General features: G+C 39.4%; 1 protein-coding gene across 3 annotated transcripts in view; it reads left to right on the top strand.

Moving 5' to 3' along the window:
* ralgapa2 (Ral GTPase activating protein catalytic subunit alpha 2) overlaps positions 1 to 21,201 on the top strand; it is a 330,072-nt gene extending 308,871 nt beyond the window's left edge. For all 3 annotated transcript variants that reach the window (XM_078405597.1, XM_078405596.1, XM_078405594.1), the window contains one exon: positions 14,585 to 21,201. The gene's annotated coding sequence lies outside the window, so the exon portion shown is untranslated. The remainder of the gene's footprint in view (positions 1 to 14,584) is intronic.
* Positions 21,202 to 21,827: the final 626 nt, after the last annotated feature.

Raw genomic sequence — 21,827 nt, 5'->3', positions numbered from 1 at the left:
AGGGAATTTGATAAATATGAAGGGAGGGGGAAAAAATGGCAAGGTTTTTGAGAAGGGGCCATTGGGTGAAACTAGAATTGCCCTGGTAGAAAGCCATGTATTCCCATGCACTACTGTAATTGTTCATCACCTGTGAATGTGCAGCTTCATAGAAACATGGAGGCCATTTGGCCCTTCGAGCCAGCTCATTGTATACGAGCCATTCATTGTGATCATGGCTGATCGTCCCCAATCAATACCCCGTGCCTGCCTTCGCCCCATATCCCTTGATTCCACTAGCCCCTAGAACTCTATCTAACTCTCTCTTAAATCCATCCAGTGATTTGGCTTCCACTGCCATCTGTGGCAGAGAATTCCACAAATTCACAACTCTCTGGGTGAAAATGTTTTTTCTCGCCTCAGTTTTAAATGGCCTCCCCATTATTCTGAGGCTGTGGCCCCTGGTTCTGGACTCGCCCAACATTGGGAACATTTTTCCTGCATCTAGCTTGTCCAGTCCTGTTATAATTTTATATGTTTCTATAAGATCCCCTCTCATCCTTCTAAACTCCAGTGAATACAAGCCTAGTCTTTTCAATCCTGCCTCATATGTCAGTCCCGCCATCCCAGGGATCAATCTCGTGAACCTACGCTGCACTGCCTCAATTACAAGGATAACTTTTCATTTCTGATATATCGTCCATCTGCTACCTTTTTAGTGCACTCATTACCTTTCCCTTTCTCATTGCGTCAATCCTTGCACCTCACTTTCACAAATATTTTCTGCATTTGATCAGAAAACGTAGACAAACTGTACTTTCATATAAAAGGCATATATATTGATAGTGAAAAAAAAAAATCTAGGCCCAAGTTACAGATTCTTGTGATCCCTGTAAGTAACAACAAAAAAAAGCTGGCCATTTCTACCATCTTCAGTCAACACTTTATCCATGCTGATGTATTAACCAATACCAAAAGTTATTTTTTTATACGGTGGCAATTTGTGTGATACCTTTTACAAGTGCAAATATAGAACATCCATTTCTTTCACTCTCATCAATCCTGCTTAAAATATGGATTTATGAAATCTGGTTTTCCTTTACTAAAGTAATGTCAACCACAGCCAATCATAAAATATTTTTCTTAGTGCCCTTAACAAAGAATTCCAATATATTCCCAACAACTGATGACAGGCTAACTGGTCTGTGGTTTTCCATCTACTTAATTTCTTGAATTCCATTATTACATTCTCTACTTTTTAATCTACTGAGACTATTCTAGAATCAAAGGTCACTATTAATGATGTCCTTATCTCTGTGGCCGTACATTTTTAAACACAAAGGTGTTGGCTAAAATATTTGTCAACATTTAATTCCATTAATTTCCCCAGAATTTCTGTTTGCTTTTTAGAATTACTTTGAATTACTTACTCTCATTAGACCTTTAGTTCCCTGTTATCTTCAATATACTTACTGTGTATTTTACTGTGGATAGGGCTAAAAAATATTTGTTATCATCTCAACTTGTCGTTCGTTTTACAATGTAATTTTTGCTGCCACTGTCTCTAAGAGACCCATGTATTCCTCCTTACCTTTTTGTAACTTTGTGAAAGCTCTTACAAGTATGTGTCACAATTATATTTCTTGCTAATTTAGTTTTCCACCTACCTCTTTGTCAAGTTATTGGTCATCTTTTGGTATTTTCTAAAACTTTCTGTTAGCAGGTTTGATACTCTTTCTGGAGACATTACAAGCCTTTTTTTTCCATTACCACTCTTAACCTTAATAGTTAACTATATGTGGATCACTTAAAGAAAATGCATTTTTATTGCGAACTAGACCAAGTGGGGCCGAAACCTCTCCTGCATTGGAACAGCACCCTCTTAAACTTTAAAATGTGAATAACTAAAAGTATAACACCGATTTCAATAAAACGACGATGAGTAAGGTGGGCCTAAAATTGTCGCGCTACCGTGTACCGTTTTGGCTATAGTTCAGGAACAAACAAACAAACAAACAAACGAGAGTTTTAGTATATAGATTGTGGAGTATTTATTTGCATGTTTGTCACTGTTTTTGCTATCGGAAAGCATTTAATTTGGTTAACACATTTCTCCCTCTTCTCTCCCACCCACCCATCATCTCAAATATCTGTAATTAGATTTATTCACAAAATGCTGGAGTAACTCAGCAGGTCAGGCAGCATCTCGGGAGAGAAGGAATGGGTGACGTTTCGGGACGAGACCCTTCTTCAGACTGAAACGTCTCGACCCGAAATGTCACCCATTCCTTCTCTCCCGAGATGCTGCTTGACCTGCTGAGTTACTCCAGCATTTTGGGAATAAACCGATTTGTACCAGCATCTGCAGTCATTTTCTTATACTATCTGTAATTAGAATTCAATTTGGCACTTCCTCGTTGTATTTTTTCACAAAATAGAGATTAAACTGTTCATAGTGATCAGAATTTAATTTAGCGAAGGTTCCAGAAGAGTTTAACAAACTACCTCTTTTGTTTTGTTTCTCTAGACATATATCACAGTGTTTAGTCATGTTAACAACCATCAATGCTACTTTCATTAATTTACATAACATATTCCTGGACCTCTTTGTTCTGCCACCTGTTTTATTTACTTTCCAGGAATTGTGTGAATATTGTTATTCTTACCGATATACACAACCTAGCATTAAAAGTTCATTTTTCATTTATGTACCCATTTTACCAATTTCCACTAAATTGTTGCATATTGGATTTTTAATGTTTACTAGACCAAGTGGACCCGATTGGCCCAAACTTCTCCTGCATTGGTGCAGCACCCTCTCCTCCCCCACTTCCCCTCCCTCCCCCCCAACCACCCTTCTCCCCTCTCTCCCCTCCCTCCCCCCCCAACCACCCTCCCCCTTTCCCTCCCCCCCACGCCACCTTCCCCCCTTCCTCCTCTCTACCCTCCTTCCACCCCCTCTCTTCCTCCCTAGGAGATAGATTTAAACTTTAAACTGTGAATAACTTTAAAAATATAACACCGATTTCAATTAAAGTTCTTCCATTAGCACCAAAGAGACGACGGTGAGTAAGGTGGGCCTAAAATTGTCGCGCTGTTGTGTACCGTTTTGGATGTAGTTCAGGAGCAAAACAAACAAACAAACGAGAGTTTTAGTATAAGAAAATAACTGCAGATGCTGGTACAAATCGATTTATTCACAAAATGCTGGAGTAACTCAGCAGGTCAGGCAGCATCTCGGGAGAGAAGGAATGGGTGACGTTTCGGGTCGAGACCCTTCTTCAGACTGATGTCGGGGGTGGGACAAAGGAAGGATATAGGTGGAGACAGGAAGATAGAGGGAGATCTGGGAAGGAGGAGGGGAAGGGAGGGACAGAGGAGCTATCTGAAGTTGGAGAAGTCGACGTTCATACCACCGGGCCGCAAACTGCCCAGGCGAAATATGAGGTGCTGCTCCTCCAATTTCCGGCGGGCCTCACTATGGCACTGGAGGAGGCCCATGACAGAGAGGTCAGACTGGGAATGGGAGGGGGAGTTGAAGTGCTGGGCCACCGGGAGATCAGTGGCGTTAATGCGGACCGAGCGCAGGTGTTCAGCGAAGCGATCGCCGAGCCTGCGCTTGGTTTCGCCGATATAGATGAGTTGACATCTAGAGCAGCGGATGCAATAGATGAGGTTGGAGGAGGTGCAGGTGAATAGATTATCAAGAAGTAAGGTTTATAATATTTTGTGTATGTAATGTAATGAGTTACTCCAGCACTTTGTGAATAAATACAGTAAATATGATAACCCTAGTTAAGTATAAATTATTTATTGCTAATATCCTTGGTCATACTCTATGCCATTATTGTGCATAATTTATAACAATAATATATATTTTGATACAATCAATCTACAGTAGCAGAAAATAATTCATTACACTTAAACACATTAAATCATTACTCGTGTAACATTTTTCTAAAATATTGGATTGGTTTTGTGCCACTCATCAGCCAGTGGTGCTAAAAGCAAAAGAAAACATAATATCGAAGTCCATTCCCTCCAGAGATGCTACCTGACCTGCTGAGCTACTCCAGCACATTGTGTTTTATCCCAGATTCCAGCATCTGCAGTTCCCTGTATTTCCCAGAATCTGGAGTCAGCCATTTAGCCCCTCACATCTCTTCTGTAAATTGAATAGTCATAGGAGCAGAATTAAGCCATTCGGCCCATTGTGTCTACTGCGCCATTCAATCATGGCTGATCTATTTTTCCCTCTCAACCCCATTCTCCTGCCTTATCCCCATAACCCTTGACACTCTTACTAATCAGCAATCTGTCAATCTGTGCTTTAAAAATACCCAATGATTTGGCCACCACATCCGTCTGTGGCAATGAATTCCACAGACTCACCACCCTCTTACGAAAGAAATTCCTCCTCATCTCCTTTCTGAAGCTTCCACTTTTCATTAAGATCATGGTTGTGTTTAAACCTCGGCTCCACTCTCTTGCACTGAGCCCCATAATCCCTTGATTCCCTCTGTAGTCAGAAATCTATTGATCAAAGTCTTGAACAAACTGAACAACAGAGCCAGCACAGCCCCCTGTAATAGAGAGGTTCGCTAACCCTGAGTGAAGAAGTTCACGGTCCTTAATAACTGACTTCTGGTTTTGAACATCTCACCCAGGGGAATCTTTACCCTTACATCTCACCTATTAACCCCTGTCAGAACTCTGTCTGTTCCAAAGGGATCACCTCTCATTCTTTCATACTCCAGTGAGTGGGGCACTTTTCTGCTTAATTTCTCCTTGTTGTGCAAGTTCACCGTTCCTGAATCAAACTGGTATAGCCTTGTTGCTTTCAGTCTGTTGCAATTCCTGCTCGAGTAAGGAGACCAGACTTGTGTGTAATATTCAAGGCACAGTCTCGCCAAAGCCTGATAAAATCAAATTAGGATTTGACTCGCCTTATACCTAAATTTCTTGCAATACAAGCTGAACTTAATATTCCCCTTCCTAATTGTACCTGCGTGTGATCGGGTCCCGCTGAACACTTCTCCATCCATTACCATTTGAGATTTAAATAGTTCTTTAAAAGTGGCAGTGTCACATTTTTCCACATTGTACTCCGTCTTCATCCATTCACTTAACCTTTATTCCCTTCAGTTCTTCTGTCTTCTTCTAACAACTCTCACTGCCACCTGACTTTGCAATAATCAATGAACTTGGATACGTCCCCTCAGCCATTGATATTGATTCTGAATAGCTGGAGCCCCAACATCGATTTGTATGCCACCTCTCTAGTCACAACCTCCAGGCAATTCAGATGCATGTCTAAACGCTTCTATCCCCCTCAGAATTTTGGAGGCCTCTTATCAGATCACTCTTTATCCTCCTCTGGTCTGGTATACCAAGGTACAGTGAAATTCATTTTTGTACACAGTTCAGTACAAGTATCACAATACATAAGCACTTGGATAAATCTTAGATCAGCATCTCATCTACAGTACAAGTGTATAACAGTAATACACTGAGACAGTATACAGAGTCACCAGTTAAGGGTTTGTCCCACTCAGGCGATTTTAAGGCGACTGCCGGCGACTAGGCTGTCGCCAAACGTTGGCCGGGGTGTCGTGGGCATGATCGTGAGGAGTCTTCAAAGAATCGTAGCGGATCTCGGCGTGTCGCTGAGACATTTTCCAGATAGAAATTTCTCGGCGACAGCAGGCTTGTCGCCAGGTATCGTAGCTTATTGCGGGCGCTGTCGCATGCTGCCCCAGGTTTGCTAGGTTGACCCAGATGCATTTAGAAGCACATAATATTAAATTAAGAAAAGGCATTTGAAGATACCATAAAATACTTGTGTGTAACCAATTTATTTACCGTCAGGACATTTGGCAGGTAGATTGGAGGCGACAGTTTGACGGTCAGGTAAGCGTGGGAATTTTGCGATGTTTCCGAAGATGGTGTAATCTCTTAGCCAGGTGCTAGTTTCACAAAAAAAGTAGCTTGTATTAGACCTGACTCGGCATTGTCGTGGGGTAAAATAAATTTTGGCGATCTGCTACGACTTTGACAGTCGCCGGCAGTCGCCTAAAAAATCGCCTAAGTGGGACAGGCCCTTAAAGCATCATTTCCATTACTCCAAGAAAACCAAACCCAGTCTATGCAGTCTCTTTATAATTGAAATGCTCCAATTCATGGTTCAATCTTGGTGATGAAGAATGCCGTGAGTTCTTCAGATTTTTAAAGATTGGAAATTAAGTTCTAAGAAGACAGGGTTAATGAGAAATAGAGTGGTAGCTGGTTACTTTCTAGTCAAGTTGCTGATTGCACCTTGAACGCCTTTGCTTGTGACAAACTCTTTCTCATCTGCCATATGAGAAAATGTTAAAAAAATTGCAATGAATGCATACACAGTCATTCAGTTTAAGCTAAAGGAAATAAGTAATGTTGATCTAACCCCTGCCATCTGATTGTGGCATAATAAAGAGCCGGAATAATTAGAGTTTGTACCAGTCAGATTGCAGGTGGAATTATGATATTTTATGAAAGGAAGCATTTATCAGTTTGTGGTTATCGTCCGTCTATACTGCAGCTGTTGCCCTAACAGTCCCTCGGTTTTTTTTGGATCACAGAGTGTTTCAAGGTTGATTGCATGGCATGAGTAGCCAGAAGGGAAGTTTGACTGATGGAATGTGCAAGCATAAAAGGCTAAAGGAATGTTGTGGGTGGTTAAACTAACTAGGTGTGTCTGCAGTACATATGCTTGCCTGTGTGCCACATTACTTTTAAGTGCAATCAGTCTCTTTGTTGTGAAAGATCTTGCATGGACGTTGCTCGTGCTTGCCTGGTGGGGGTGATTTTGTGTTGCTCGACCATCTGTCACTTCAGTAAATACAGGACCAAACAGGCCGAAAGTAGAAGTCTGTGGCCAGTTCATACTTCTGCACTTCAGATAACCAAGTAGATGCTCAGCATAACAGATCAAAACAAAACTCCTTCGATCTTTGCCTCTGGGTGAATGTACTGGAGAGAGTATTCTCTACTGTGTCTTACGTTTCACTTGGATAATGCACTGTGTCAAAAAGTTTTATTCTCTGTGTGCCTTGAGAGCAGTTAAGGTGTGCTGTACTGCAGCTGTTTTTTAATCTTTTCTCTGAATTAAATTGCATTGTCCATGGTAGCGGGAAAGCCTTTCAACCAAAGGAACAAATTTGCACAATACTATGCAAACTTGATGAGCAAGTATCTACGTGTTCCAATTAAAACACTTTCTGCAGGATGGCAAACAACAAGATAATAGAGGCATTTATATGTCGTTGCACCACCTGCTAATCATCTGGTTCAGAACTTGCGTGCTATAATGGAGAAAGTACATGTGCCATGTTTTTACATCTGCAGATGGTACTTAGCAAAAGTAACAACGTTTTCCCTAAAATGATTCTAATCACACAGCATATTTGAATGAAAATATAAATGCATTTACTTTGTATTGTCTCCGACGACACTTTTTTGTTACTGTCTAGGGATTATGCCCTGCTTTTAAGACACAAAAACAAAACTCAGTGAAGAATGAGTACTGACTAATAAAGGGAGCAGATCGGGACGCTCCAAAAGAAGGGAGAGGGCCAGGTGGGGAGCCTTGGGCAGCGATTTCTGATGTGTGGATGAAACAGGCTGAAGGCTCTGCAACAGCAGGAAAAGTGAAGTAAAAGAACTTATGTGAACGAACAGAAGAGGAGCACGGGGAGAGTGAAGGCAGTGGTTAGTGATCAAGAATAAAGACGGGTGATTGTGGAAAAGAGAGGCAGTTATAGTAAGAGATGGGGGCAGTATAATAGAATAGTAAATGGCCTGGATAGAGTGGACGTGGAGAGGATGTTTCCACTAGTGGGGGGAGTCTAGGATCAGAGGCCGTAGCCTCAGAATAAAAGGACATACCTTTAGAAATGAGATGAGGAGGAATTTCTTTGACTAAAGAGGGTCGTGAATCTTGAATTTGGAGACCAAGTCCATGGATATTTTTCAGGCGGAGATTGATAGATTCTTGTGTCAGAGGCTCTGGGGAGAAGGCAGGAGAATGGGGTTGAGAGGGAAAGATAGATCAGCCATGATTGAATGGTGGAGTGGACTTGATGGGCCAAATGGCGTAATTCTGCTCCTATAAACTTAAACAAGAAAAGTGGAATGAGAATATACTTCCAGGGAGATGACAAATATATGCAAATAATGGACACAAAAAGGTGGCTGTGTTATACATATATAAACTGAGTACTATATATATATATATATATATCAAGTCCAAGATCCAAAGGCTATTATTGCAATCCAGGACCATGACGGTTGAAGCAAACTGTGGGTGAAGAATTGATGTTGATTAAATAGTATCCAAGTATAAAGGTGATTTTATTCAAGATAAGTGTTAATTAGGCCAAGTCCTAAGGACAAAGCAAAGTGGAGGACCTTTGGCCTGCCGAACAATCGGTTCAAAATTAGGCAGGTTTGAGATGATTGAAGGTTGAGGAATGAAGGTTTGCATCTAAGAGAGAAGGTTTGCTTCTGTAACCATGGCTGACCAACTGGTCTGGACTGGCTGAAAGCCTTGATTGGGAGTCTGGCTGGCCATCCAGCTGGAAGTCGAAGAACAGAATGAGTTACAATTTGTGGTTGAAATTCGTGGACATTGTTGGCCTAATGGCTGGTACAAGGCTTGGCCCAGGCTTTGGTTTTGGCTACTTTGGCAGTGGGCCAAATGAACATTCTCTTTTGCCAAGCTTTCCTTTAACTTAAAGGAGCATGAGAGAGAATGTGAAAATTGAACTGTTAAGTCCACAGCAGATGCAATGGGCCTTTTTCATTTATGACACCGTAAGCGAGCTGGCATCCAGGGTCAATAAATTGGCACTGCACAGGACCATTGCAACCATCTCTTGCCACTGACCCGTGCTCTTGCCAATGACCCTTGCGTTACTCCATTACCCAAGTTTTAGATGAGACAGAAAGTGTAAGAGAAGCATGTTTGTAGCACGATCTGGAATATGCTCTGATAAATTCACTCAAAGCACAGTGTAGCACAATGCTGAACATGGGAGGGTTTTTTAAAAAAAATGCTTCTTGGAAGCAGACGACAGTTGGGTCATATTTAAGGCAATCAAAAATGTACAGTAAAGCAGCAGGCTAATAAAATGCGGCAATGACCATTACCTTATCGCAAACCTACAACCAGTGGGTAATTATGCATTTATTAATTTACAGACTGTTTCAACATGAGGGAAAGACAGGTGCTGCCTTTCCTGTCAGACCGACTACCTGGAATTTAGATAGGTTAAAAAGGATTGTCTTGTATAAATCTTTTGCTTGTTATTATGCAGAAAGGCAGTTGTATGAAGGATTTGGATCATTAATTTCACTGATTAATGATCTTTCACTTCTATTTTTCCAGCAGTGGTTTTTCCATGATGAATGTTATCTGGTGTATTGTGTTTGCACTGTGAATTCTCTTGTAATTCCCACTGACTGGAGACTGCAGCACTGCATCACAGCTAAAGCATTTTTTTCTCTAAGTTTGTATGTTTATGTCAAATAGAAAGAGTATTTGTTTCAAAAAATTAAATCTCATAATACTTATCCAGTTGTCATGTGTTAAATTGATTTCCTTGATTGGTTGTCTGGTAAAAAATGTCTAAAGTATACATGTCAAGATGCCCTCAGTTCAAAGTTTGTGGAAGGTGAGTTCGATTGATGCTTCATAAGACATTGCAAAATTTGTGTTTGTAATTCACTCTATTTTTATATAAATCTTTGGTGAACTTTCTGCTTTTTCACGGACAAGGTGAACCCTGATTGTCAATGCCGAATGAGCAAATCATCGATTTACTTTAGAGATACAGTACGGAAACAGGCCCTTCGTCCCATCGAGTCCACGGCGACCCACGATCACCCTGTACACCAACACTATCCTACACCTTAGGGACAATTTTCCATTTTAACCTGTACATGTTTGGAGTGTGGGAGTAAAAGGGGAGCACCCGGAGAAAACCCTCGCGTACGGAGAGCGTACAAACACCGTACAGACGGAATATAAGCCCCTGTGGCTGAGTCAAATAAAGGTGCCAATTTTAAAATAATTAAAATTTGATATGTGCAAAATATCAAAATTAGAGGAACACCGTTTATTTGGCAGGTGAATTTTATTGACATGACATGACATTTTCTTTCATCATTGGTTATCAGATATCTTTTAAAATAACAATTTACGACTCCTGTCAGACTTCCTTTAAAAAGAGAAAATGCTGAAAATACTCAGCAGATCAGGCAGCATCAAAGAAGGAAAGACAGCTAAAGTTTCAGATTAGGAACATCAAAACTGGGCAAAGTTTAAAATGTAGAGAATGGATGAAAATAAATTAAATTAAACATCTTTGGGATTGTTCTGCAATTGAGTAGAAAGCAGGCTAGGGCTCTATTCCTTCGAGCACAGGAGGATGAGAGGTGATCTTATAGAGGTGTACAAAATCATGAGAGGAATAGATCTGGTAGATACAGTCTTGAACAGAGGAGGAGAATCAAGAACCAGAGGGCATGGATTTAAGGTGAGGGTGGAAAGATTTAATAGGAATCTGAGGGGTACATTTTTCACACAAAGGGTGGTGGGTGTATGGAACGAGCTGCTGGAGGAGGTAACTGAGGCATGGACTATCGCAACGTTTAAGAAACATTTGGACAGGTACATGGATAGGACAGGTTTAGAGGGATATGGCCCAAATGCAGGTAGGTGGGACTAGTGTAGATGGGACATGTTGGCCGGTGAGAGCAGGTTGGGCCGAAGGGCCTCTTTCCATACTGTAAGACTCTGACTCTAAAGAAGGATTAAATGACAAAGGAGAAGATGGTGGAAGGCAAAGAGAAGGCAAGTAAAAATCTCTCTTACATACCAATCATTAAAGATTGATATGTCTTAGAGTAGCAGTAGTTGAGAGATACAGCGAGTCTGTGTTAACCAATGATCACCCATATAGTAGTTCTATCCTACACACAAGGGACAATTTACAGAAGCCAATTAGCCTACAAACCTGCATGTATTTGGAATGTGAGGAAACTGGAGCGGCTGGAGAAAAACCATACGGAAGAACGCGCAAACTCTGTACAGATAGCACCCATAGTTGGGATCAAACCCGGGTTTCAGGGCGCTGTAAGGCAGCAACTCTACCGCTGCATGACTGTGCCACCCTGAACTTTAAACAAAAAATGTTGGACTTGGGTTTGAAGGCCGTGCTGTGCCCAACAATATGTCTATACCAATTTTCAGCAAAACACATGTGGTGTTCCATGCTAGCATATAACATATAACACATGTGGTGTTCCATGCTAGCATATAACATATAACAACTACAGCATGGAGCGAGCAAATAAAACTGCATTGCTACTGAACCCAAATCATAATATCACTTTTCTGATCCGAGATTATAAAGGAATAAAACCCTCATTCTAGGATGTATGCAAGCCAGTGTATTGACAGATTACTTCATAAATAGTTCATTTCTGTTGCCAACTTGCAACATGGAGAGAGGTATGTTCATCAGTTGACAGTAGTTTAAGGAAAAGGAGTTCATTTGTAGTCTGACCATGGACACAAGGTATAAAATCAATGCATGGTTATCCTGTAACAGATATCTGATAACAGCTTGTGTTGCTTTGCATATTTAATTTGCATTGATAGTCCTGTTCAAACTAGTTGGTGCATTTTAGAGCATGGTACTATTAGTTTCATTGGTACATTCTTACTATTTAAAGTGGACTAAAAACAACACATGATGTAGAGGTTCATCAAACTGCTATTTTATAGAGGGGCTGGAAATGGTTGTTGAGGCTGTCAGCTTGTTGGTTTCATTTTCATTCTTACATTGCACTTTAATGTGAAGATAGACACAAAATGCTGGAGTAACTCAGCAGGTCAGGCATCATCTCTGAAGAAAAAGAATAGGTGACATTTTAGGTCGAGACCCTTCCAATGTGTTGCATTAGCAGTGGCTTGCTGAAATGCTAATACACAGTACCACAAAAACTGTCTTAACGAATATCTGCAGTAAACCCTCGTTATAATGGACCATAGGATAGGAAATGGCGTCCGTTATTGCCGATTGCCTGCTGTAACCAAGCACTGGATTATCATTGTATGTAGTAGAAACAAGGAACTGCAGGTGCCAGTTAATACACAAAGTGCTGGTGTAACTCAGCGGATCAAACAGCATTTCTGGAGAACATGGATAGGTGATGTTTCAGGTTCCTTAGACTGATTCCGTCTGCTGAGCTACTCTAGCACTTTGTGTTGTTTCACTTTAAAACTAGATGCCGATGCCGCTGGTCTGCACCAGCGAGCCCTTCTTCACCTGCTGTTGTTGCGACTCACGTTGTAGCCGGCAGCGCTTTCTTCAGGCCGCCGCCAACGACAGGACGCGCTCGGTCACCATGGGGCTACCTCCTCTATCGCTGCCGCCAGAGGCTAGAACGTGAGCCACAACACAAGCCGCATCAACCGGACCTTGCGGCAGCTGGTGAAGATGGGCACGCTGGTGTACCGTGCGAGCTGGCGGTAGCATCAGTATGTCCGCCCGCTATAACCAAAATCCATTATAATGGGGTTCCGTTAAAACGAGGGTTCACCACATTGGAAAAATATTGGTATTTCTCACATATACGATACATATAATAAGATCACAGATCAACCCTAGTCTTATTGAAAGGTGAAACAGATTTGAGGGTCTACTTCTATTCCTATTCACTTCACACCCACTCAGTGGATATGTTTCAGGCAGAGATGGAAAGATTCTTTACTAGTACAGGTGTCAGAGGTTATGGGGAGAAGGCAGGAGAATGGGGTGAGAAGGGAGAGATAGATCAGCCATGATTGAATGGCGGAGTAGACTTGATGGGCCGAATGGGCTAATTCTACTCCTATCACTTATGATCTTATGACACCCTACTCTTTCCTCTCGCCCAACCCCTAGTACAGATTATTGCAATGCATGATCCATTTACCAGCCAAAGGGCAATATGTGTCTTTTAACTCTACTAGTAGTTGGGGAAAAAAAGCTGCAGATGCTGGTTTAAATCGAAGATAGACACAAAATGCTGGAATAACTCAGCGGGTCAAGCAACATCTCGGGAGAGAAGGAATGGGTGACGTTTCGGGTCGAGACCCTTCATACCTTTAACTCTACTAATGGAACGAAACAAACTATATTATCCTATTATGAAATAATGTTAGGGACCGAAATACTTTTTTATCAGCCGGTACTTCACATAAACCTAGATATGTGTGTTCGGTAATATTAATCTCACTGCACCTTATTTTCTAAGAGTAACAGACTCAAAGACACAGATGTCTGTGTTAGTTTTGCTCCTGCATTTTGGTATACGATGAACCGGGAGTCAAGTTCCTACTTGTAATACCAGCACAATCCAGTTGAACTGGAGCAAAAAAATCAGAGGATTTTAAAAGAAACTGAGTTTTTCCAAAACCACTCGGTTTCACAGATTTTTGCTGTTTCAAGATCCAGTTCAAGGTATGGGCGGCACGGTAGCGCAGCGGTAGAGTTGCTGCTTTACAGCGAATGCAGCGCCGGAGACTCAGGTTCGATCCTGACTACGGGTGCTGCACTGTAAGGAGTTTGTACGTTCTCCCCGTGACCTGCATGGGTTTTCTCCGAGATCTTCGGTTTCCTCCCACACTCCAAAGACGTACAGGTATGTAGGTTAATTGGCTGGGTAAAATGTAAAAATTGTCCCTAGTGGGTGTAGGATAGTGTTAATGTGCGGGGATCGCTGGGCGGCACGGACTTGGTGGGCCGAAAAGGCCTGTTTCCGGCTGTATATATATGATATGATATGATATGATATGAGTTCACCTAAACAAGGCTGGAAAAGCATTTAGGGCATAATTAGACTAATTAGACTACTCCACTCTTTACACAATTTCTGCGAATTGTCCTAATTTTTTAAATGCATCAAAATGTGGCACAGAGTTTTTCGATCTAAAAATATTTAATTTATTAAGCAACTTCATTGAGTCAGTATGCCTTTTGTTCATTTTCATTCATTTGTAAACTGCATTAATCGCAAAGGCAGGACAGGGCATTCTTTCTGAAAACGTTTGGCTTCAGCGATAATTATTTTTCATTTGTATTAACAAATTTGCTCCAGGTTACACTATTACATCTATCAAGGGGTTAGTATGCACATAAACTATTCTTTATAGGAGCAGGAGAAGATTTGATATTTGTAGATTAGTTTTATTGGCTCTGATCCATCCAGTGCAATTCCAAAGATAGACAAAATTGCTGGAGTAACTCAGCAGGTCAGGCAGCATCTCTAGAGAAAAGGAATAGGTGACGTTTTGGGCAGAATACTTCTTCAGCTGAGAGTCAGGGAAGAAAGAAACTGGAGGTATGAGGAAGTACAAAGAACAAGAATGAAAGGTAAGAAAAGAGCAAATCAGGGACAATTCCAAGTACATTTTAGATGCAAATTTCTGATTTTTGCCCTAGAATAGAAATTCTAGCCTCGTCACTTTCTTTAAAAATTAAACCAGCAAACTAATTCCTGATTTTGTGCCATTTTCCAGGTTCTTCTGATGGAAGTCAAAGCACTGAAACGCCCATAGATGTGGGAAGTGAACCAGCAGATCACCTGCCCCCAGCACTGCCACACGCCACACACAACTGAGTCTCTGGGGAATCTTGCTGTTCTGCCAGTTCACCTAATAACCTTTCAAACTGAGGAATTTTGCAGTTGCAAGTTGCAAGCTGAGGCTTGCTTTTCCATTTTTCTACCGTTTTACAGTCCTTCGAATGACATTCATTTTAGGTATGATTTGAACCTGCTTTCTTTCTTTGATATCAAATTGAACTTCAGAGAAACTGGTACAGTTTCTGCACCTTGGTTGTCATTGGATTCCTAGATAGGATGACAATATTATTAAGTTGTTGTGTTTGAAGAGTGACATGCCAGTCTCTCTGCCCCTCATGGCATTAATGCCATGCCTATGCTATAATAATATTAACAATGGCTTATGGTATCACTTGCCATGTAGAGCCATTGCTGGCTACATGAAAAAACCATGTGATAACAAGCATACTCATAGTCCAACACAATCTAGTATTAGAGTTAGGGCAACTCAAAGAGACTGAAAGTAGATTCAGCATACCTGTATGGTTGTGGCACTCGAATATATATCAATACCAAACACTCCAAAATATATTAATATTATGGCCCTTCAGTATTTCTAATTTGATATTATACCACTTTTGGTAAAGGGAGTTCATTCCTCAATGGCAGACTTGTACGTAATTGTTACTAGGAAGCTTCACAGGATATTAAAAGACATATGTAATTTCCTGGTATTAAATTTGTGCTGTGCAATACGTGCATATAAGGATGTTTACCATAGCACCTCTTTTGGCTAAGGCCTTTTGGCCTACCTGCCCTCCATTAATTATCTGCCTCCTTTCTTGCATTCCTTTTTATTAATTTCCTAAAATGTGACTACTGCAATAAACAAGTACAGGAAGGTGAATTGGAATCTGTGAGAAGCTCTGCTGCTGAGGACTGGAACATTAAGTGAAGCAGTGGACTGGTCACTTGCATGCACACATCACTTGGTCTCGCTGTATTTGGCTATTTGCATTGAATTTAAGTGTCCGTGTACAAAGGAAGCAAAAAGCCTTTCTCAATTCATTTTATCTTGTTTCTTGTAACACCAACATCAAAGAAAGAATAAAGTTCAGATTTATACCTAAGTTTATATGTTGACTTTAACCTATTTGCTCTTTACAAATTATAAGCACAAATACACCAGGAGGATGATACAAAACAAGAACCTGAGCTATTTTGGAGATTAAATCATACCATCGGTAGCTTATTTAGAGTATGGTGCATTACTGGACGAAGGTTTATTTGCAATTCTAACAAACCTTTAACCTGAAACTCTTAACTGAGTGCCTCCTGTCAATCATATCCAAGCAAAAACTTTATATATATATATATTGTTTTGTTTTTTAAGTGCAACAAAAGAGTTAAATTTTCTTGTTCCAATCTTTCTGTGCAGTTTTTGCCCTGTTTGCTTGCCTGATATTTATTTGTCATGTCAGAAAGGAATATGGCTGCAGATAATATAATACTTCCAAATGTGCTGCATTATGGAACTCATTGTTTAATGGCCTAATTCTAAAAATTTTGAATAAACATCCATCAGGCTATTAGGGTCTTCGCTGCCCAAATAACCTTCACCATGCAGTTCTGAAGCACTGAATTGCAGGACCTTATAACGGATGTTTGTTTTCATTTAGATCCATTAAGCCTCTAAACAGCAAGAGGACACAGGCAAATCACTGTATGTTTAGATACCTAATTTGGTAGCTTTTTGAATAAGGATTACCTGTCACTTCTTGTATCTTAAAAATTATGACAAATAGAATAGTAACTCCATTAAAATTATGTCTATATGTGCGTGTGCAGCTCATTTTATTTTATATCATACTCCTGAAAATCTTTGTCTTCCTGTATGCTTCAATCAGCAATTGACATATGGGTTACCTGGACTGTTTATTACTCAAATTATGTTTTGTTTGAATACTCTAAACAGAAGATATGTAAGGATTTAATTTGATTTTTCCAAATTCAGTCGATGTGTACTAATGTTTTGTTTTTGCAATGACAACGTTAATGTTCTGAAGTGATGTTCCTTTGGCGTTCATCTTTAATTATATGGCAGTACTGTTTCCTATTGCACTCATACTTTGTGTACCGGTCAAGTGAATGTGTGCTCTTTGGTTGTCAGATGCTTTGTACGATGCTTTATTTTTATTATATATGTAAATATGGAGTAATATTTGATAAGCGGAATATTAAAAAAGCAGCGATTGTAAGTTATGATTCAATCGTTTCATCGTGCGGTTAGCTTTTGTCAATTATTGTGCTTATTTTAAAGAAACCAGCGGGAGCCTCCGATGATCATTACTTGGCATTTGGTGCATGAATTTGAGATGCAGTCTTGCAGTGTTTTTGTAATTCATGCTTTACGTGGCACCCTTAGTTACCAAGTTACAGCCAAGATTGTACCTTATGTCGCACATCATTTGTAAATAATTAGTCGTAAGTCCAACTCTGTTTTATCTGTTTACTTGGTCAACAACTTTTTAAAAAGAATATTTCTCAATAGGAACATACTTTGCAGCGTTTTTACAAATGTTTCTTTAAAAATCTGTAACTTTATAATGCAAAACAAAATTAAAGATGTGCACCCAGTTTTGAGACATTTCCTAGTTTGCATGTTCTCCATCTGAATGTGAAGATTCTCACAAATTACCTCCTTGATTTGCTAATAGAAATCTTCAGTTTCTAAGATGCTAAATAGTGTCAAGTTAAAGATTCACTATATTTCAAGGTGAATGGTCTTCCTGTCTAAATTATGACTCGGTTACTTGATTTATGCCCAGGTATTTTTGACCTCACAGTTAACTTAATTTATGGAATTAGAGAAATTCTAATCCTGATATGTTAACAATCAATCTCGAGGAGTGTACTTTCATTCAATGTAAACAGCTCTGTCTTTTTTTCCAGTCGTTTTAGAAGTTTTTGAGGAATTATTTTAAAGCAGAGGATGTCTTCTGTTCAGTGAACAAAACTGCCCTCTTCCGAGCATGTCACTGACTAAATTATAGATGCATGAATCCCTTTGATGAAGATACCACTCTGATGATGCAATATTATTCAGCAATACTTGAACTTTGTTTAATTAATGGTTTAACTTAGTGACTTTCAAAAGCAATAAAAACCTGAAGTATTTTTGTTGTCACAATTACGTCACTCCAAAGTGCTTAGCTACTCTTTGGATTATTTCTAGTTTTTATTAATGTATCAGCAAATAATGACAATAGTTTCATGTAACACCGGGCAGTTTATATTAAAAAAATCAAAGATGTTTTGGACAAAAATAACTGAGGAATTCTCAGTGTGGTAATTTTGTAATGACGCATGGTGCTGTTATCCTGCTCTAGAGCCATTTCATATTTATGCTTAATCAAAAAGTTGCTTGACGTCAGATAATTCATCACCCAGGAAAGGTTAGGAACACAAAACATTTAATCTTCATCTTAACTTTTAATGTAAATTTAATATGCGCAAATTTTGTAGAAATGGGTTACCTCAGAATTTCTCGTATCACATAAAAGCTGCACTATTTCATTGAAAGCACTGGTCTTGTGGCATTTCACTTCTGAGTTTCTGCCAAAAGACTGAGATTTTCCTTCTGGGCATAGGAAGGAGGTTGGTGAAGAATCACAGCTGAAATTAAAATCATTAATCATGAACATCCATATTTAATCTTATCACAAGATAGAACTTAAAATATGAGTTTCTTCATCAAAAGGCACCTTTGACGAAAATGGTTCTGCATCATAAACTATGGTCCAGGAAACCACTTGTACCAGAGAAAATGTAATCGGACAAAATGTTATAATCTAATGCCATGTTTAACTTGAAATACTTTCTGCATAAATTTAAAATAATGCTCAGATCTTTTATGTATACTGTTCAAATGTCTGAACTTTATCCATTTTTTCTGTTCCGATTAAGAAAGAATGACTAGTTTTACATACTTTGTCACTCGTCGGGTGAAGTAAGTCGTACTGTATTTGTGTGTGCTTTCTGATATATTAGGCAGTTGAGCTGAGATTTTTGGATGTTGCAGTATTGTGTTTTTATATCTATATATTTCCCAGAAAATATCCCAATATATCCTTGATAAGGCCATAATACCTGTAGGAATATCAGTACAGTGTGGGTTTTGAAACTAATCCCTCAGTTATGTTTTCTGGCACCGATTTAAATTATTTACAAACAGAAATATTTCAATTTATAATGCACCTCTGTTTGACTTTTTTTGCATTTCTTTCCCTCTTGCCACCATCCCAAATCTGTTTTCACGGCTGCCTACAGTGTAGAAGCTGGAGAAAATAATGCTGTTGGAAAGTTTAGTTTGCAAGTTCAGTGGATTTTCCAAAACAGATGAAAAGATGCTTTTAAAAATTCAAAGTTCAAAATTCTGGCTCCAGCAATTCATCCAGCATCATCTTTGAAATCTTCTGGAGATGGGAACTATTTTAGGTTTGCCTAGGAGCGGTAGGTAAGCCTAATTCTGGTAATCAATTAAATCTTCAGTCTCTTCGTAGCATATGAAATACACAGCTTCTACTGTGCAACTGCTTGCATCCAATGCATCTATTTTTGGTGGACTAGTTTGTTGCTTTTCCAACTCATTGATATTGTGTTCTTCCAGCCTTGTTGTTGTTCAAATCGTTCTTTTTTTTAAAAAAGGATAAAGAAAATGAACTAGTATGCAGCACCGACTGTGTGAACCAACTGTCCCGGGTGGTGATGTTTTTAATTATGCAGTGAATTTTAACTTTAGTTCACTGTTTTTATAATAATTATTGGATCTTGCCTGTGAAGACTGTAATGAGACTTGTCATTCATCAGAAGGTGTGAAGAAGCTTCCTGAGGATGGTGCAACATCCGGTGCTGCTTGAACAGAAGAAAGACTTTAATGTGCACTTTGTTCCTTTTACTCATCTCACATCCAAACACTGTCACAGTTTGTACTCCACGTGACAGTAACCTTTGTGTTATCGAATGAATCGTATGATTTTACTGGCATGTTGCACAGAAAGGGCAATTTTATCTTTATTCCCTTTCCATTTAAAGATATCTACTGGTGCACATAATAAAACATCGATGCTGCTTAATTAATTTTAAGATTCAGAATCTCGACTACTTTTCCTATAGTATTTGAAGGTGGATTTTTTTTTAACACATTCCACCAGTAAGAACCACTAACAATTATCCAAACAAATGTAAGTAGAGCGTTTATAATTATTATTTAAAAAAATTGTTGTGATATCATGCATCCAACCGCCAAAGCAGAATCTAGATTATACCATTTTCAGCAGAGATTTCATGGAATCGTCCTGCTGAACCTATTGTATACACTGGAATTTAGAAGGATGAGAGGAGATCTTATCGAAACGTATAAGATTATTATGGGGTTGGACACGTTAGAGCCAGGAAACATGTTCCCAATGTTGGGGGAGTCCAGAACAAGGGGCCACAGTTTAGGAATAAGGGGTAGGCCATTTAGAACTCAGATGAGGAAAAACTTTTTCAGTCAGAGAGTTGTGAATCTGTGGAATTCTCTGCCTCAGAAGGCAGTGGAGGCCAATTCTCTGAATGCATTCAAGAGAGAGCTGGATAGAGCTCTTAAGGATAGCGGAGTCAGGGGGTATGGGGAGAAGGCAGGAACGGGGTACTGATTGAGAATGATCAGCCATGATCACATTGAATGGCGGTGCTGGCTCGAAGTGATGAATGGCCTCCTCCTGCACCTATTGTCTATTGAACCCATCTCCGAGACCTTCAATAAAGGTGACGCTCTAAGGTATAAAAAAAATAACCACCTATAATTAACAAAAGGTTTAAACAAGATTTGTGTGTCACCGAATTTGATTGATGGACACAATCTTTTAATTTTAAAAGCTAATAGAATCTATTTTAAAACAGGTCATTGAAGTATGAAGCTGCCTGTTTTGGCTTTATGCGCTAAATTTACTATTGCCGTCTCTGTGCAATCATGAGAAAATGTGAATAGCCGTGTCAGCATTAAGAAATTGTATCTTTGTTTTCTGGTGTGACACATTACCACAAACTGATTGAAGAAAAGATGAATAACTGGAAGGAAAACTGATGTGGACACTTGCACTCAAACACTTACACATATTTGTTCAAAGTGTCTTGACACATTTACAAAGACTTTGATTTTGTAAGTTTTTGGCATCAGTGTGAATAATCTACGCTTGTGTTTTTTTTTTCAAATAACTCATTTTGGAGTCATTTTCTGTTTCTTAGTCTGTGAAACCATAGATTTTAAAAGGAGGTTTAAGAATGGTTGTTTCCATTTAAAAATATCAAACGTTTTTAAGGTGAAAGTTCAACATACCTTTGTTATGTGAATTGCCGTGGAAAGGGAATTCATTAAAAATTATGATTTCAATCCAATCAGTTATGTTTTGGTTTATTCTACCAGTAAGGATACCTAGATAAGTATCCAAATAAATACAAGTAGATTTTATCTACTAAAAAGTAGTCACTTTGTCCATTTTTCTAATTTCATTATTGATTAATATGATCATGTCAAAAAAGCTGAGGAATTATTGAAATTCTAGTGGCTGTGTGTAATCTTTTAATGCATAATAGTATTGATTAATCTAATAAATATCCTCACACTCTATTCGAAACACAGCTTTTTGTTTTGACAAAATACTTCAAATATTCTTTCCTGTCATTCCCACTAATTTTCTGCAGTGATGTTAGTTTGCTTTTCCTTTGAAATATGTAACATTGCTTCAGGAGTTCCGGTTGACAGTTTCCTGAGCCTAACTACCTCTTCAATAAACTTACCCTCCACAAACAGTCAGAAGTGTGAACATCCACTGAGGTTTGAGTACCAGCGCAAACTATGTTTTAGTTCATGCTCACATTTTAAAGGGATAAATAATATTCAGTTTTGCACTATGTTGGACATAATGGCATAAGCAGTAGGATGGCTGCCTTACAACGCCAGAGACCCGGGTTCGATCCTGACTACTGGTGCTGTCTCGACGGAGTTTGTATGATCTCCCCGTGACTCAGTGGGTTTTCTCCGGGTGCTCCCTCCGGGTTCTCCGGGTCCTCCCACACTCCAAAGGTGTACAGGTTTGTAGGTTAATTGGCTTCGGTAAAATTATCCCTAGTGTGTAAGATAGTGTTCGTGTACG

Source organism: Rhinoraja longicauda, chromosome 9 (assembly GCF_053455715.1).
Source record: "Rhinoraja longicauda isolate Sanriku21f chromosome 9, sRhiLon1.1, whole genome shotgun sequence".
NCBI classification, from domain to species: domain Eukaryota; kingdom Metazoa; phylum Chordata; class Chondrichthyes; order Rajiformes; family Arhynchobatidae; genus Rhinoraja; species Rhinoraja longicauda.
This window is presented reverse-complemented; position numbering and strand designations above follow the sequence as displayed.